This window comes from Equus przewalskii, unplaced genomic scaffold, assembly GCF_037783145.1.
Source record: "Equus przewalskii isolate Varuska unplaced genomic scaffold, EquPr2 ChrUn-1, whole genome shotgun sequence".
Lineage (NCBI taxonomy): Eukaryota > Metazoa > Chordata > Mammalia > Perissodactyla > Equidae > Equus > Equus przewalskii.
Genome location: NW_027228758.1, coordinates 892,629 through 909,898, shown reverse-complemented (window position 1 = coordinate 909,898; position 17,270 = coordinate 892,629). Strand labels below are relative to the sequence as shown.

The 17,270-nt window shown below is 51.0% G+C and overlaps 1 protein-coding gene across 50 annotated transcripts in view; it reads left to right on the top strand.

The window, feature by feature from the left end:
* The window catches only part of PLEKHA6 (pleckstrin homology domain containing A6), a 135,052-nt gene that overhangs the window by 70,616 nt on the left and 47,166 nt on the right, over nucleotides 1-17,270 (top strand). Inside the window, exon 1 of one of the 50 annotated variants that reach the window (XM_070608756.1) lies at nucleotides 6,991-7,302. The exons of the other annotated variants lie outside the window; for them this stretch is intronic. The gene's annotated coding sequence lies outside the window, so the exon portion shown is untranslated. Of the gene's footprint in view, nucleotides 1-6,990; nucleotides 7,303-17,270 lie in introns of those variants that run through there. 50 annotated transcript variants of the gene reach the window in all.

The window sequence follows — 17,270 nt, the reverse complement described above, 5'->3', positions numbered from 1 at the left end:
ATCCAAGCACCCACTGCACTGGGGTGGGGAGAGAGCCATTCTAAGTGTGGGGGCTCTAATTCGCACTCTCTGCCAGGGAAAACATGCAGGTCGGGCAAAGCCCAGCGTGAAGGGACAGAGGAACAGTGCGGGGGTGGGGCAGGGGGCCCAGCACACAGGTGTTCGAGGGCACCCAGGGTTTAGGGATGCGGTGGGCTTGGGGACGAGTTTACTGTGAAGCAGCGCAGATCACCTTCAGGCTCCCTGCCATGCGCTGGCCCTCCCAAGGCCCTGCTGAATTTGTTTGTAGGCTTTCTCTTCATGAGGATGCCAGACTGCGGAAGGCTGAGGCCCCACAAAACCTGGCTCCGCCCTGTCTCTGCGCACAGCATGCGCTCGCGCCTCCCTCCTGGCTTGGGCTCTGTGCAGCCTGTCCATAAGCTGCCCCGAGCCTTCTGTGCCTTCTCCTCCTCACACGTGCCTGCGTGTGGCTTGGGGCTTCTTGAGTTTCCATTTATAGTTAGAAAATTGCCCTGCTCCAGCTCTGCCTTTGTCATGGACCCGCCTGTCTTGGCTACCTCTGACTGCTGCTTGACCCTCCGGCACCTGCCCTGGGTGGTCCCTTCAGCACCCTGGACGCATGATCTGGGGGTTTGTTTCCTTCTCATGCTGTGGGTCCTCCCAGCTGAACCCAAACCTCTGAAATGGGGAGAGGGCTCTAGATGGGAACTTAGCCTTAGAGAGGGGCTTTCCAGAAGAACCTGAAGGGCTCAGGACTCAGTGGCCTCACTTGTCTTCTTGTTCGCCCTAGGGGCGCGGTGAGGCCCTGTCTCTGCGCTGGGCTGAGGGGCAGGCACTCGCCCACATCTTCAGGGGCAAGGGTGTAGTGCGAGGGCCAGGACTTGGGTCTTCTCGGTCAGCTCCTTCTGCCCAGCGAGGTAGACCCGGGAATTGACTTGCTTTTTCATTTCCAAGTGTGAAAGGACACGGAAAAAAAATCCACCTCCCAGTTCAAAGTATGCTGGGGCAGACCTCCCTCCCATTTGAGATTCTCTGGTGTTGATTATTCTGGCTCCTAAGGGTAGGGGGACAGGGGACGGCCTCAGACAGTCGCTTGACCAGAGACGGGTGGTAGCTTTAAGGCCTTACTAACTGGGTTTAGGAATCTCTGGGTGCCGTCTTGATGGATAACATTTTTAGGAGCAATTATTAAGCATCTATCCTTATATATCCAAGTGCTATGGGATTTTGTCGTCAAAACGGGACAATGCTTCCCATGAGTGAACAGTCCCGGCCGAGGCAAACAGACGGTAATGATCACTGGCGTTTATTGAACATTTGCTCAGGACCAGGACCTCTCTCAAATTGTCTACTTGTATAATCTCATTTAATCCTATGACAAACCCATGAGGTAGGTGCTTATATTGTCCTTTTTGCAGATGGTAGAATGAAAGCACAGAGAGGTTAAGTCAGTCGTCAAAGTCCTGAAGTACTGGCTGGTGGAGCCAGGATTAGAACTGGGGCAGCCTGACTCTAGAGCCAAAACCTCAAGGCCACTGCAGATTCAACTCAGTGAAAATAAACTAAAGGGTTAGCTCGTAGGATGATACATGAGAAGGGAATTCCAAGTTGCACAACTAACATGAAGCGGGAAGAGAGCTGGCTGTGGACTGTGTCCTGGGCTCTGACCCAGCTCTCCCACTTCCTAACTGTTTGGCCCTGGGCTACTTACCTGACCTCTCAGGATACTCCTCCCCAAGCACAGGACAGCAATACCTGTCTCGGGAGGTTAAGCAGAGCCTTTGCTAGTGTTCTGTCTTGGTTGGATGTTCATTTCCTTTTCTTTTCTGTGCCAGTTGTCAAGTCTTCCTGGGGACAGTGAAGAGTGATTTGGGAATTCAAGGTTGATTCTTGTTTCGGGAGGAAAGTGTCCAGCCAGCCCTCCGTTACCCGGCCTCCCGGACCAGACTTCCTCCATCACCATTTCTTCCTGTCCTCTCTTGAGATGGCCTGGAATCGGAGGAGAGACGGGCTGGAGAGAGGCATGTTGCCGTCACAGAGCTCTCAGGCAGCTGTCACTCTTTGGCCTTCTTTCTTCATCATCTTTTTTTTTCTTTTTCAAAAAACAGGGATATTCTCTTAGGTAGCCACAGTACAAATAGCAAATTCAGGAAACTTAACGTTGATACAATACTATTATCCAATATACAGTCCATATTTAAATTTCATCAGTTTTCCTAATGTCATTAGAATCTAATCCAGGACCATGTCTCTACTCTCCTTTAATCTGGAAGAATTCCTTGCCTTTCTTTGTTATGCGTGCGTTGAGGCTTTTAGAAGAGTGCAGGACCCTCCCTGGCCCCTTCTGACCTTGTCCAGCCTTCCCATCTCCCTCCCACTTCCCCAGCCTCATCCCTGAGTTGGGCTGACAAGGGTGAGGCAATTGAGGCATTCTCCTTAGGCACAAAATTTAAAAGGGTGCCAAAACACTCAGTAATCAAGATAAATAACATTTTAATGCAATATTTTTAAAAATCAAAATTGGTGTAAAAATTTAATGAAAATCAAAATATGATCGTTTTCAATAAAGGCAGGATCAGTAACAGTGCTGCTCCAAGCCTCAGGCGGAAGGGAAACTCAGTGGTACTGACTCAGTCTTCATTTCAAGTGATATTTCATTCATCATGGATTTTTTACACCCATTTTTATTTCAAAAAATATTGCTTTGAAATGTTATTCCTCTTGATTGCTGGGTGTTGGGGGTGCCCCTTCCATTTGCTCCCCCCGCCTGGCAGGGTGGGCGTCTCCGTCTCCCGGGTCATCCTGTCCTCAGAACAAGGGAGACCGGGAGGTGGGGCTCCCAGCCAGACACTGTCCCTGCACCCTGGCCAGAGTGGAGGAGGAGGGCGGGTGGGGGACAGAGAAGAGGGTGGGGAGGCGGTACAGAGGCCTCTAACAGCTTCCAGCTGCTTCCACACCCACTAGACTTCCTGCCTTGGGAGTGGCATTCAGTAGGATTTCCCTCTCTTTTCTCATCAAATATGTGATCTAATCAGATCTTTGGGTCCCCTCCTCTCTACCAGTCTCCCTGTCTTAACACTGCATGTTTCCCCTTAGTTGATCCTATTCTGACCCTAGATCTGCCCCTGCTTTCATCCGTCCTGGGAACCCCTTCCTGGCCTGTCACTGGCCGATGGCCGTGAGCATCTGCCTCGGGCAGGGTGAGTACCACGATGCTGGTCCACAGCCCCATGGCTCTGGGAGTGGAGCCAGGGCCGCGAGAGCGCACAGGCGGGCCTCAGCCAGGCCGCGGGCACGTTGTGTGGTCACAGGAAGGAGCCCTGACTGAGGTGAAGCGGCTCCTGGTGACTTTGCCTCCATGTGGGAGGTGGGCTGTCTTAGCCGAGTCTTTTTCCAAAGCTCTTTGAGCTTCAGGGTTTTTGGTAAAATGAGAATGTTAATATTTTTCTGCATACCTCATAGGGCCATAAAAGAATCAAATGAGATAATGTGAATTGTAAAGGGTTTTACTCAGTATTTTCCCTTCTGTCATAAGATAAATAATCCTTTATTTGTGTAAAGACCATATTCAGGTCTGCCACATTATTTGACCTTAATCCTTGAGAGGAGAGCAGTCTGACTCAGGGCCCATGTCCATCCCTGTCTTTACCCAGCATTTCTGTCAGACTGAAGCAGGCCTCCAGGAAAAGCTAGGATGTCTGTCTGTCCCCCACCCACTTGCCCACGTTCTAGCCCAGTGTAAAACGTAATGAGTACTTGTTGGATTTGTTTGTTTTTTAATGTCTTAACTTTAATGTTTGTTTTTTAAGGTGAAGAAGTCCTCTAGCTAAAGGTTTTTCTCTTCTTTTTTATAGCTTTAGTGAGGTATAATTAATTTATGATAAACTGCATATATTTAAAAGGTAAAATTTGATGAGTTTTGTGACACTATAACCATAACCATAATTAAGATAAGGCACATATATCTATGACTCTCCAGAGTTTCTTCCTGCCTTTTTGAGATCCTTCCACCTACCCCAATCCCCATGTAACCTCCAGTCTGCTTTCTGCCGCTGTGGATGAGTTTGCACTTTTTAGAATTTTACGTAATGGAGTCATGCAGTATACATCTTTTATCTAGGGGGATCGGCTTTTTCCAACCAGCCTTATTGTTTTGAGATGCATCCATGTTGTTGTGTGTATCAATAATTCATTTCTTTTTATTGCTGAGTCGTATTCTGTTGTATGGATGTCACACATATATTGTACTCACCTGTTCCTGGACATTTGGGTTTTTGCAGTTTGGGTCCCTTACAGACAAGCTGCTGTGAACATTTATGTACAAGTCTTTGTGTGGACAAATGCTTTCATTTCTTTCGGGTAAATACCTAGGAATCAACGGGTTGTATGGTAACTGTATGTTTCACTTTTTAAAAAACTGCCAAAATTTTCCAAAGCAGCTGTACTGTTTACATTCTCCTCAGCAGCGTGAGAGTTACAATTCATCAACGTCCCGTCAGCACTTGGTATGATTAGTCTTAATTTTAGCTATTCTGGTGGGCGTGTATGGTGTTATCTCATTGTGGACTCAGTCTGTGTTTCCTCATGATGAACGATGCCGAGCGTCCTGTCATGCACTTAGACATCGTTGATCTTGGGCAGAGTGTCTGTTTAAAGCTTTTGCCTATGTGTTTTTCTTGTGTTGTTTGCTGTCAATATTTAGTTATCAGAATTCTTTATATAGTCTAGATAAAAGTCTATGTCAGTTACCTGTTTTGCAAATATTTTCTCTCAGTTTATGGCTTAGCTTTTCATTTTTGTAGCAGCGTCTTTTGAAGAGCAAAGTTTTTTATTTTGATGAAGTTCAATTTATTGATTTTTCTTTATAGTTGATGTGTTTTGTGTCATATTTAAGAAATCTTTGGCAAACCCAGTCACTAATTTTGAGTTAATTTTTTAATGGTAGGGTCAAGGATTTTTTTGTTTTGTTTTAGTTTGTGGATCTCCAGTTTTTCCAGCACCGTGTATCGAAAAGGCTGTCATTCTCCCATTGGCCTGCCTTTATAAAACCTTTGTTGAAAACCGGTTGACCACACATGCAGGGTTTCTTGCTGGACCATCCTCTGTTCCTTGTATCTATATGCCAACACCATGTTGTCTTGATTACTGTAGCTTTATACCAAGGCTCAAAGTCAGGTGGTCTATCTGCCTATGTTATTCTTCTTTTTCAAAGTTTTCTGGTTATTCTGGGTTCTTTGAATTTCTGTAGGCATTTCAGAATCAGCTTGTCAATTTTTACAAAGAATCTGCTTGGATTTGATTGGGATTGTGTTGGGTCTATTGAAAAATCTGGGAGAACTGAGATCTTAACGGTACTGAGTCTTCCGATCCATGCAAACAGTGTATCTCTCCTTTTGTTTAGATTTTATTTCATTTCTCTCAGCAATGTTTTCTAGTTTTCAGGGTATAAGTCTGGCACATCTTTTGTCAAATTTATCCCTAAATAGTTCATGTATTTTCTGTTATTGGAAGTGGTGTTTTAAATTGCAGTTTTTGGTTTGCTGCTAGTGTGTGGAGATACAGTTGATTTTTCTATATTGACTTTGTATCTTGAGCCCCTCCCCGACTCTTTAAAACTGTATTTAACAGAGCAGGAACCTGGAAATACTGAGGTTTTGCATGATATGATAAGCATGTAAAATGGCGTGTAAAAACATCAGCATCTTTGTCTGTTTTAAGTCAATAAGTCATTCCAGGAGCAACCCTGCAGCCGGCTGTAAAGGGCTGTAGCGGCTGTGAGAGGAGGGGTGGTATGGTAACCCTGACCCTCCACAGGCAGCACTCCCCTCTATTTCTGGGGTGTCCTCAATGGAGCAGGTGGGAATGAAGAGCAGACCCTTTAAGAGACACGGCTGACCAGCCATCAGGCCACTGGGAAGGCAGCCGGGAGATAAGATAAGGCCCCTTGGCTGGTTTAAGCCAGGGTCCTGAGCCAAAGCCGCTGGACTACTGATAGACAAGCAGGAACCGGGGTGATAAGGAGGAGGTGCCAGTGGCAGACCCAGGCTGCCCAGAGGTGGGGCAACCAGCTCACCCACTGGGCCTGAAGGAGAAGGGGTGTTAGTTGTGGCCATGTACAGAGAGGACACTGGCATGTCCCTGTGTGTCCTCTCCTGTTTGTGGCCATGGCCTGCAAACCCTCCTAGATTACCTCCAGGCTTTATTTGTGGTAAACATTCAATAAATATGTTTACTGAGCTCCTCATGCTGTCTCTACTGATATCTTCATGCTCCAGAGAGATGCTCGGATACAGGGTTTGGAGACTACCTGACTTCTTGCTCAAACTAGAAAAATCCTGGCAAGGACTTACTCTGAAAAGCCAGAAGCTGCTCATTTGCATAGATTTGCATGTGTCCTACATGTAGGTACTTTTATGCTGGATTTAGGTTTCCCCAAATCACTTGCCTATTTTTAAAGGAATAAAGAGGGGATTTGTCTCTACTTACTCCTACCCACCTTTCATCTGCATCCTCCAAAGATGCATAGGTGGTTTCTGCAACTTTGAAATGAAAGCAGACCACCTGTGACTGTGTAGTGTGTGCAGATAAAGCGCTCCTGTCAAGGTGTTTCCCTTCTTTCCTTCTATTACAAATCCTAGTTCCACTCTCCGAACTCCTGAGTGAAGCAAGAAGTTATTAAGGCAAAGAAATCCTCAGCTAAACAGCCAGGAGCTGAAATTACCTGGAAGCCTTCAAGGATGAGTGCACTGTACCTGGGCAGAGAGGCTGGAGGCACTGGCACCGACCTGCAGACGGCTTTCCGCCGCGCCCGTCCCAGGGCTGGGGGTGCTATGACTACCTTTAGTCTGTTCTCCCTCCTCCAGGAATAAATAAAAGTATCGGCCCTCCCCCAGATCCCAGCTCCTCTATTGGCCCGCTAGGCAAATATTTCATAATGTGGGCTCATCCAATTGGGCATCGTGCCAGAGCCCAGCACCTCGGGCTGCGAGTGTGCTCCAATCAGGCGGGCGGCCTGGGTGGGACTGGAGGCCTCCGCTCTCCACATGGGAGGCCGGCGTTACTCAGGTGGATGGCATCAAGGTGGGAGTTGCCACTTCTCAGGGCTGGGAAGAGGGGACAGGGCAGTCCATCGGCCAGCTTGAGGCCAGCCAGCACTGAAGGGGTTAAAGGCCAGCCTGCCTGTGTGGCTGTTAATGATTGCTCCCCACCAGGGACCTGGTGGGTGTGACAGGGAAGCCTTTCCTATTCCTGAGTGTGAGAGGAGTCTGGCCAGTGGGCAGGGGCGACTGCAGAGCAGAACGGGTGAGTGGGGGTTCTCTGTTGGGGGTGTGTTCCTCTGGGTAGTTCTGGAACAGGTGAGGGAACAGTAGATACAGCCCTCCATCAGCTAGAGTGGCTTCTGTTACAACCAATACAAATTCTTAGCTTGGGAGGGCCAGATTTTCCTATCAGTCCTATTTATTAGGAGGAAATCTGTGGGGTTGTTTTAGTTCGAGAGAGTGAAGTACTTGCACAGAAGCGGAGACACAGACCATCGTCTGCCCTGGTGTGGAGACAATGGCTTCGTGTGGCCACCCTGCACACAAAGCTGGTGCTGCTGTCCTCCTCGCTCTCTGGCCATTGTCTCCAGAGAGGAGCGCATCAGCCCCTCTGGACGATTCCTGGGACTGGCCGCGGCGGGAAGTGGGGGAGGGCACGGCCACGGGGGCCGCCGCTGGGGCTCCCTCTTCCCTTTTACCTCAAGTCAGGTGTGCAGAGGCGGAAGCCGGGACAGAACGGCGGGGGCCGGGAAGAGCCGGGGCAGAGCTCTTAGCTGGTTAAGAAGACGAAGTTGTCATTTGGGAGCAAAACTGAAATGACGGAAGCAAGAGAACCAACCTTTTGGGCTCAGATGTCTGTTGTCCCCTTTCCCTCAGCTTCCCATTCAGGTCCCTCATTCCCTCAGCCTCCAAAACATTTGTGCCCTTTGACCCAGGCACCCTCTCATGACGAGTCAGACTTGTGCCCGGAATGTGGACAAGACCTCCTTGGCTTTGTTGGAGGAGCTGGAGGAGGCTGGCTTTTCCCAGCTGGTGATTATCTGTGTGTGTGTGCGTGTGCACATGTGCACACGCATGCACAGGTGACACAAAATGAGAGCCTGATTTGTCTCCAGAGCAGAAAGGCTGCCCTTACCCACTCTCGGCCAGGAGCCCTTTGTCCCCTGCCTCTTTCTTGGGAGGGAAAAGGCTCAATGACATAGTGGTGCTGGGAGGTGGCCCTGGAGGGGTCTGTTGGGCTGGGACAGACCAGTGCCCCTGTGCTGCTCTTGGAGGCGGACTGAGAGATCAGACAAACCCACCCCTCCGTGGCTTTGGCTCTGGTGCTCCCTCTGGCTGGGCTGCCACAGACAGACAGAAACCAGGCACAATAAGGGGGAGGTGCCAGCCCTGGACCCAGCAGGGCAAGAGCAAAAGCAGCCAAGTTTCTGGGCATGTGAGCCAAGAAAGCGGGGAGCCGAGACGGAGAAGAGCAGGGCCACTTGCTGTGCTCTGCCATGCACTGAGTCAGCCACAAATGTGACGAGCCACCCTGTGTCCTCACACTTCCAGGTGAGGCAGCACACAGGAATTGGTGCTCCCCGGCCGAGTGGGCTTCGTGGGCATGCAACCTGTGCCATCATCCTGCGGGCTTGGGAGGGCTGGGTTTAATGTTCTGTGTTGCCATCCTGAAACTCTTAATTTTTGAACAAAGAGCCACCTGCCTTTTTATTTTGCGCTGGGCCCTGCAAGTTTTGTCACGTGCTATTCCCAGGCCCAGACAGAAGCTGCAGCAGGATAGTAGTTCAGAGGCTCCAACAGGTGTAGTCAGACTCACCTGTTACTCAGGTGTCACTCACCAAGACTGGCTTCTGTCCTGGCTGGGACCAGCACAGCATCTCTTTCCCTTTCCTACTCCCCTCCCGAAGCATCTGTCCCTCCTTGTGGCAGCTTCCCTGCCCAGTCTTCCTTAAAGGCCACTCCTTGGCAGTGGGACAGTGGAGGGGGCAGCTATGTCCCTTTCCTGATTCCCTCCCCTTCCTTACCTGGGCTCGAGGTGGGGGGCTGGGCCTGGGCATGCCTCTTCCATTCCTCTGAGATCTTCTTCTTTTTTTTTAAATTATTTTATTGAAGTCCTAATTGTTTATAACGTTGGGTAATTTCAGGTGTACACTACTGTTTGTCAGTTTCTTTATAGACTGAATCTTGCTCACCACCCCCAGTCCAGTTTTTATCCATCACCATACATGTGTGCCCTTTGACCCCTTTTGCCATCCTCCCAGCCCCCTTCCCCTCTGGTAATCACTAATCTATTTTCCCTTTCCATTTGTTTGTTTATCTTCCATATGTGAGTGAAATCATACGGTGTTTGTCTTTCTCTAGCTGGCCTATTTCGCTTAACAAAATGCCCTCAAGGTCCATCCATGTTGTTGCAAATGAGATGATTTTGTCTTTTTTTATGGCTGACTAGTATTCCATTGTGTGTGTGTATATGTATCCCACATCTTCTTTATCCATTCATCAATTGATGGGCACTTGGGTTGCTTCCATGTCTTGGCTATTGTGGATAATACTGTGATGAACATAGGGGTGTATAAGTCTCTTTGAATTGTTAATTTCGTGTTCTTTGGATAAATAACCAGCAGTGGGATGGCTGGGTCATATGGTATTTTTATTTTTCATTTTCTGAGGAATCTCCATACTGTTATCCATAGTGGCTGCACCAGTTTGTACTCCCACAAGCAGTGTGTGAGGGTTCCCTTTCTCCAAATCCTTTCCAACATTTGTTATTTCTTGTCTTGTTAATTATAGCCATTCTAAAGGGTGTAAGGTGATATCTCAATGTGGTTTTGATTTGCATTTCCCTAATAATTAGTGATGTTGAACATCTTCTCATGTGCCTGTTGGCCATCTGTATGTCTTCTTTGGAAAGATGTGCATTCATATCCTCTGCCCATTTTTTGATCGGGTTGTTTGTTTTTTTGTTGTTGTGTTGTACGAGTTCTTTTCCTCTCCCCTCTCTAAGCCACAGTTATCCATGGATACCCTCTGGCACCTGCTTCATGTGCTGTTTGTTTAGGAACAGACCGTGTCCTGTGATTACCACGAGCTCCAGGTCGGGGTGGGGCTGGTGGACAGGGGCGGTGTGTGGGAGGGAAGGGAGACTCCTAAGCCTGCTGGCCGTGGGCAGCTCCTCTGTCTCTCCCCTGCTCCAGCTTGTCCCACTCGCGACCAAGTGACCCTGCAGAAGGCCTCTTTCCTTTTCCTCCCTGTAGCCTTGGCCAGCGGTTGGCCCGTCCACAGAGGAAGAGGCAGGTGGAGGGGAGCAGGTCCTCTGTCTCTAGCCTCCTCCTGAATCCTTGTCCCTTTCCCTGCTCCCCTCCCCCACCTCCTCGAGCTGCACCATACCCTCTCCCAGGTGCCTCCTGCGGGCCTGCCCCAGTAGGGCTGTTAGTAACAATATTTTCAAACCTTGGAGGGGAGTCAATGCATATAGTTAAAAACCGTGGATTATCCAAATTAATTTTGATTGGACTTTGGAAAGTATCATTTAATTTAGATTTTTAACTTTTTTGTTATTGTCGTGGGCAGCAGATTTCCGTTTCTTTTACTTTAGCCGAGGGCTCTAAGAGAACATGCACTCCCTGAGGACACTAAGCACATATCAGCTGGTGGAGGGACAGACTGGTTTGGAGTTAAGTGTTTCATAGAATCCAAAAATACTAGAGCTGGAAGACGGCTTAAAGAATATCTAGCCCAGCTCTCTCCAATAGAATGTTCCACAACGGCGGGATGTGCCGACTGTTCCGTCCAACATGGTAGCCACTAGCCACAGGGGCCAGCATGTGTGAGGAACTGAAACTTCAGTTGTATTTGATTTTAACTAATTAAAATGTAAATAGCCACATATAACTAGTGGCTACTAAATTGGATGGCACAGCTCTGGGATAGTGCTACTTGTTCTAGTCTATCCTCTGTTTTATTAACGATTATAACATCGGCCACTTACTGAGCAACCGTTACATGCCGTGACGCTTTCATTACGTGACCTCGTTTAATCCAGCAACTCCACATCACTCCACATTATGGACAGGGAACTGAGACCTGGAAAGGCAGAGAGCAGTACTGCCCAGCCACAGAGACCACTGCTCTCACCCTCTTCCTTAAGGATCGTGCATACATGTCCATTCTTTGTCTTCATGTGACAGCTTTCTTCAAAAGTCCTCCACGTCCTTTCCCTTCCAGGCCTCACTATTCCACTCTGCGATGTCCGGGAGCTCAGGAAGATTGTCCTCAGTCCACAGAGGGGGAAGACAGCAATGAGTCTCCCCAGACACAGCCGTCTTCTGGCCGGTTCCACTGTTGGCCCTTGTCCCTGAGCTCCTTTTGGATCTCCTAGAGCAGACAGCAATCCGGGAGATCCCTCTGCCCTCAGAGCCCTTGGCAAGCTCCCCAAGGACAGGAGAAGTTCTGCATTCGTCATTCCTGACAAAAGGAGGTGCTCAAAATTTCCAGCAATCCATGTGTGTCCCCGCTTGCCCGGTATTCCCTGTCTAGGAGAGACGAGCAGCCGAGCCCTTGCTGGGGGTCAGGGGCAGACTCGGCCCCCTAGGCGGGGGAGGAGAATGCTAACACTAGAGCTTTGCTGCCATCCCACCTGCCCGTGCAACCCCCAAGTTGGGGAGCTCCTCTCTCCAGAAGCAGTCGCCCAGGCTGCTGCTCTCCTCTTCCCGAGACAAAGCCTCTGCTTTGCAGACTCTTATCAGAGTCCTCCTGGCCATAGGGAGAGGGAGGGAGAGGAGGAGCCTCAGATCAGATGGGACCTGCCCATTGGATCCCCAATGAGAGGATTTGAGACTGAGTTCTCCTGCCTCTCTCGCTCACAGTTCAACATCCCAGAGCAGGGCAGCACGTGTCCCCTCCTCCCACCACAGTGAGACCACTGGCCTGCCTTTCCAGCCCCTCCGTCAGACAGCCACTCAGTTCCTGCTGTGTGTGAGGTTCTGGTCAGGGCACGGCGAGACCGAAGGCCAGGCTGTGAACATTTTGTATGCAGCTGCCCTGCCCCAGCTCTGCATCTGGGCAGGTGTGGTAGGGCTCTCACTTGTGGGTTCCCCCACCCCACGTCACACACAGTCCCCAGACCCACAGTACCCACAGGGGTTCCCAGTGAGAGGGTCTGTGGCTTTCATCCTTATGTCCTACAGCAGGCCTTGTGGAGATTGAGTGTCCCCTCTGAGTCATGAAGCTCTCCCTCTTCTGCCCTAGAGACAAGGAGCTCAGGGTGGACGGATAGCAGGGACTGGGGACAAGCAAGGAGATGGAGGCTTTGTCTTCTCCTGTCACTATAGCTAGGAGTGTGGACCTCAGGTTACCTGACTCTGAAAAGAGCCTTGCCTTCCTCCCAATGCGAGGACCAGAGACCATGTGAGTTCAGCTTTCCCCTTTGTTCCATACCCCTTCAGAGCAACATCACCTTCCCTCCTCTGCTCTCTGGTCTGGTGGGAAATTTGTGTTGTCTACGGAACAGGGCATCACTTATTACCATTGCTTCATTTTTTTTTTTTTAAGATTTTATTTTTCCTTTTTCTCCCCAAAGCCCCCCGGTACAAGTTGTCTATTTTACTTGTGGGTCCTTCTAGTTGTGGCATGTGGGATGCCGCCTCAGCATGGCCTGATGAGCGGTGCCACGTCCGCACCCAGGATCCAAATCAGCGAAATCCTGGGCCGCCTAAGCGGAGCACGTGAACTTAACCACTCGGCCACAGGGCCGGCCCCAACATATTGCTTCATTCTTAAAACGAGGAAACTTAGGCATGGAATAGCTTGACCCTGGCAAATTGCTGGACTGGGAACCGAGAAAGCATGTGTAGCTTTTGAGGGTGTGGACGGAGGGCCATCAGTCCAGCTGCATTACTCTCCCAGCACGCACTTTCTAAGACTCCTCCCGGGGAGGGCTGGGTCACTGCTCTCCGTGGGACGCCAGAACCACATCTGCTGAGCTGGGAACCAAAAGAACGGTGCCAGTGGCCTTCGTAGGCCTGGAAGTGGACGCTGGGCTGTCTCAGCCTCTGAAGGGCAGGGCTTGGCACTCTGCCCCGGTACCTCTTGGGACTCTCTCCCTTTGCTGACTGCAGGAGAGGCAACTTAGAGGCCAAGGGAAGGGGATGGAGCCCTCTTCCCTATGCTTCTATCTGGCTCAGCTGGGGCCACTCAGGGGAAGGCTGGGAGAAGGAAAACGTGGAGCGGAGCTGTGGGCAGCTCCTTTTCCTCCTCTCTGCATTTCATTTCCCTCTTCGCAGAGAACAGAACGGAAACACAGCGCAAGAGGGTGAGGAGCCCCAGGGGCTGGGATGCCCTAGTTCTCCAAGTTGGGTCAGGATGTGAGAGGGAAGACGCTTCCCATCCTGCCAGCAAGGAGCCCCAGGCCCCAGAGTCACACTGTGAGCACTTGAAAGAGTCGTTGGTATTGAGACAGTTAAGGAATGGTTGTCTCAGGAATGACGCTCAATAATTCATCAGCCAGAAAGGACACTGGCCTCGAGTCCTGGAGGGCCGTGTGGTGTCTCTGGATCTCCCAGGGGTGGGAGGGCCCAGGCGCTGACCAGGGAGGCAGGAGGGGGGCACTGGGGAGGCCAGTGGAGCAGCACTTTACCAACCAATAAGGAAGAATTTCAACATTTTAGTAACAGGCTTGGTTATGGTGAATATCCGCCCTGGTTATCTAAATTTTTCAGAGGACAAATGGAATTCCATGAAGGAAAATAATCAGTTTGAAGATAACCCAAGTTAGGGTAGAAGATCAGCATGAAGATTCCCCATGAAGTTCCCCTGAGCGGTATTCATGTTCTCCCCGCTCCCACACATGCACACACACATGCATACGCATATACACGACACGCATACACACATATACATACGCACATGCACACGTGCACACACACGCACTCACACAATGAGCTGTCACCCTGAGTGAAGAGTGCACAAGGCCCTCCCGCCCATACCCGGCCTTCTGGGGCTGTCATAGGAATAAAAGGATGTCCACCCCAGGGCTGGGCTAGGAGCTAGCACAGTGCGAGAGTGGGGGAGGACCCCGGCAGAGGATGGAAGGGAGGGAACTGGATCTGGCCCCTGATTTGTGATTTCCATCCCTTGGCTACTCAGCCAGCTCTTCTGCTTCTGTGTGAGGTAGGGGCCGAGCTCAGGCTGAAGTTCTCCCAGCATTCCCTGACTGGCAATGTGTTTTGACCCTTTCGGGTAGGGATGGGGGGTTGTCAGGATGGGCAGAGTTGAGCAGGAAGGAGGGCAGCACCATCTTATCTCCTAGCCACTCAGCCCAGTAACCTAGCATTTTCAGATGTTCCAGGCTTGCTTCGGGGAGGACACCCTATTCTTGCCATTTTGGAAATTACTGTGGCCTAGGAGGCAGGAGTGAGACCAGAGCAGAGAGGAGAGGAGAGAGCAAGGACAAGTATAAGGCTGGCAGCTGGGTCCCCCGAGCCTGCAGAGCTGGTGTTTTGCTCTGTAGGCAGCACGTGGAAGAGACAATGTCTTTAGAGGGCTCCTTCCTAGAGGTGCCACTAGGGCCTGACCCCCTGGGTCTGTGTGTGTGGCAGGGACAGGCAGAAGAACAGAGGGACACAGAGGGGAGGAGGCAGCCTGGAAATGTATTTTGTCCTAGGAATGACTAGGGGAGCTTCGGGAATCAGGCACATCAGGATTGTTGGCAGTGTAAACCGAGCTGTTTTTAACTGAGACGGAACACTGGAGTAGATAAAGTTCCTTGAAAATGATGAGGAGACCCAGAGGGGAGCTGGAGAGCAGGAGCAGACCTCTCCACCTTCCCCCTTCTGCCCCACCTTCCCTCCTCTGCCCCACCTCCCCTCCCTCCCCCCCTTCCCCCCCACCTTCCCCTCCTCCCCCACCTTCCTCTCTTCTGCCCCACCTCCCCTCCCTCCCCACCTTCCCCCCCACCTTCCCCTCCTCCCCCACCTTCCCCCCTCTGCCCCACCTTCCCCTCCTCCCCCCTTCCCCCCACCTTCCCCTCCTCCCCCACCTTCCTCTCTTCTGCCCCACCTCCCCTCCTCCCCCACCTTCCCCCCTCTGCCCCACCTTCCCCTCCTCCCCCCACCTTCCCCCCTCTGCCCCACCTTCCCCTCCTCTGCCCCACCTCCCCTCCTCCCCCACCTTCCCTCCTCTGCCCCACCTTCCCCTCCTCCCCCACCTTCCCCTCCTCCCCCCACCTTCCCCCCTCTGCCCCACCTTCCCCCATCTGCCCCACCTTCCCCTCCTCCCCCACCTTCCCCCTCTGTCTCACCTTCCCTTCCTCCCCCACCTTCCCCCCTCTGCCCCTCCTTCCCCTCCTCCCCCACCTTCCCCTCCTCCCCCACCTTCCCCCCCTCTGTCTCACCTTCCCTTCCTCCCCCACCTTCCCCTCTTCTGCCCCACCTTCCCCTCCTCCCCCACCTTCCCCCTCTGTCTCACCTTCCCTTCCTCCCCCACCTTCCCCTCCTCCCCCACCTTCCCCCTCTGTCTCACCTTCCCTTCCTCCCCCACCTTCCCCTCCTCCCCCCACCTTCCCCCTCTGTCGCGCAGCAGACGTCCTCGTCCTCGCTGCAATGTGGACAGCCTTGTGGAGGACAGCCCTGCTTGGAATTTGCTGGCTGGGAGAGAAGGAAGTGGAGGGGTGGGCTGCAGGCAGCCCTCCTTCCCGTTCACCTCTTCTCTCCATCTAATGAGCTGTAATGCCAGAAACCAAAGCGTTCCTGCGACGGGGAAGCCTGGCCAGGGCTAATCCTCTGTCAGCAGATTCTAAGGAGCTATGGAAACGAGGCAGCTTGGCGTAGGGCAGATAACCAAGAGGGGCCCAGGGGTGGAAGGGGGTGAGTGCATTTCTCTAGTTGTTCAATATTTATCATGGTGGGAGTTCTGGGCATCCAGCCTGGGTGTGTGGGGGTGTGTGTGCGTGTGCACATGTGCAGACGCGCGTGCCTGCAAAGGGGTGTGAAGACCCGGGTTGAATTTGCTGCTTCTGACTGCGTAGTGCCAGGTATCATTCCAGATAGATGCTGATTCTTGGGACAGATGTCTGGAGATGAGTCAGTACACAGTTATCTCTGTAGTGAGGAGGTCACCAGGACTTGGGCTGACAGTGTCTCTTGAACTGTAAAAAGGCCCCAACTAGATGGAGAGACAAATGCCTAGAAAGTGGAGAGGAGCTGCTGTTTTCTTTGTAATTTCTTGGTTTGAACACTTCTGGCATGGTGGCCCCCCTCGCATAGCCGCTGCCCCACGAACAGCCTTCTTAAGCCTGAAACCCTGTGTTTTCCATTTTCTACCTCTGGCACCTGGCATATTTCTTGATTTGTTTTTAAGCAAAATGATCATAGCCATTATCTCTTATGCATAAAACATTTCACATTTTGTAAGTTTATAGCTATGATTTCATAGAATTAGAAGGTATTTCCTTTGCAGATAAGAAAATTAAGGGCCAAAGTAGTTAAGTCTTCCTAATTCATGCTGGGTCTTGGACCAAGGCCTCGTCCTGCGAGATTCTCCTTCTGCTGATGGCGCTGCCGTTGGGGCCACCTTCAGAGGCACACTGGTTGAGGTGACCGCCTAGTGGGCGGCTGGGGAGTTTAGTAATGCTCCTGCCTCCATCCCCGAATCTCCTTTATGCATGAGATTCTCCCTTTCCTTGGGTGGAATTTAAGAGGTCCATTTGGAGATATATTCATAACCATTTGTCCTTGAAAAATGGAGGCCTTTTGACATCCCCAAGGAAAGAGAAGAATAGAGAGAAAACTGATTACCTATCTTTGTTTCCCTTCCTTAATGTTCTGCAGCTAGTAAGTTCTTCTTGGTGTCTAACCTAAAATGAAAACCTGTCATTCTGTGCAGTTTAGTGGCAAAGGAAAAGAACCCTAGCTAGGCATTCTGTGTGCTGACTTAACCCTGAGGATGTCAGAGCTCTCAACAAGCGGGGGGAAACCTTGAGCCTTCGTTCCTGCTCCCTGGGGCTCTCTTCACTGGGCATGGGAGAAGTGATTTAACTTGCAGCTTAAGCAAAGCCTGTGGGAGGCCCCTGTGCTCAGCTTGAAGGGGAGGGGATATTTTTACTTCTAGAGTAAGAAAACTCATTTTCCCAGTGCACCTCCACCTCCTCCTCCTGTGCAGATGAGCTTAATTTTCTTCCCCTCCTAATGAAGATGGATCAAAGCCAAGCTATCTATTCAAGGGGGAGCCAGGCAG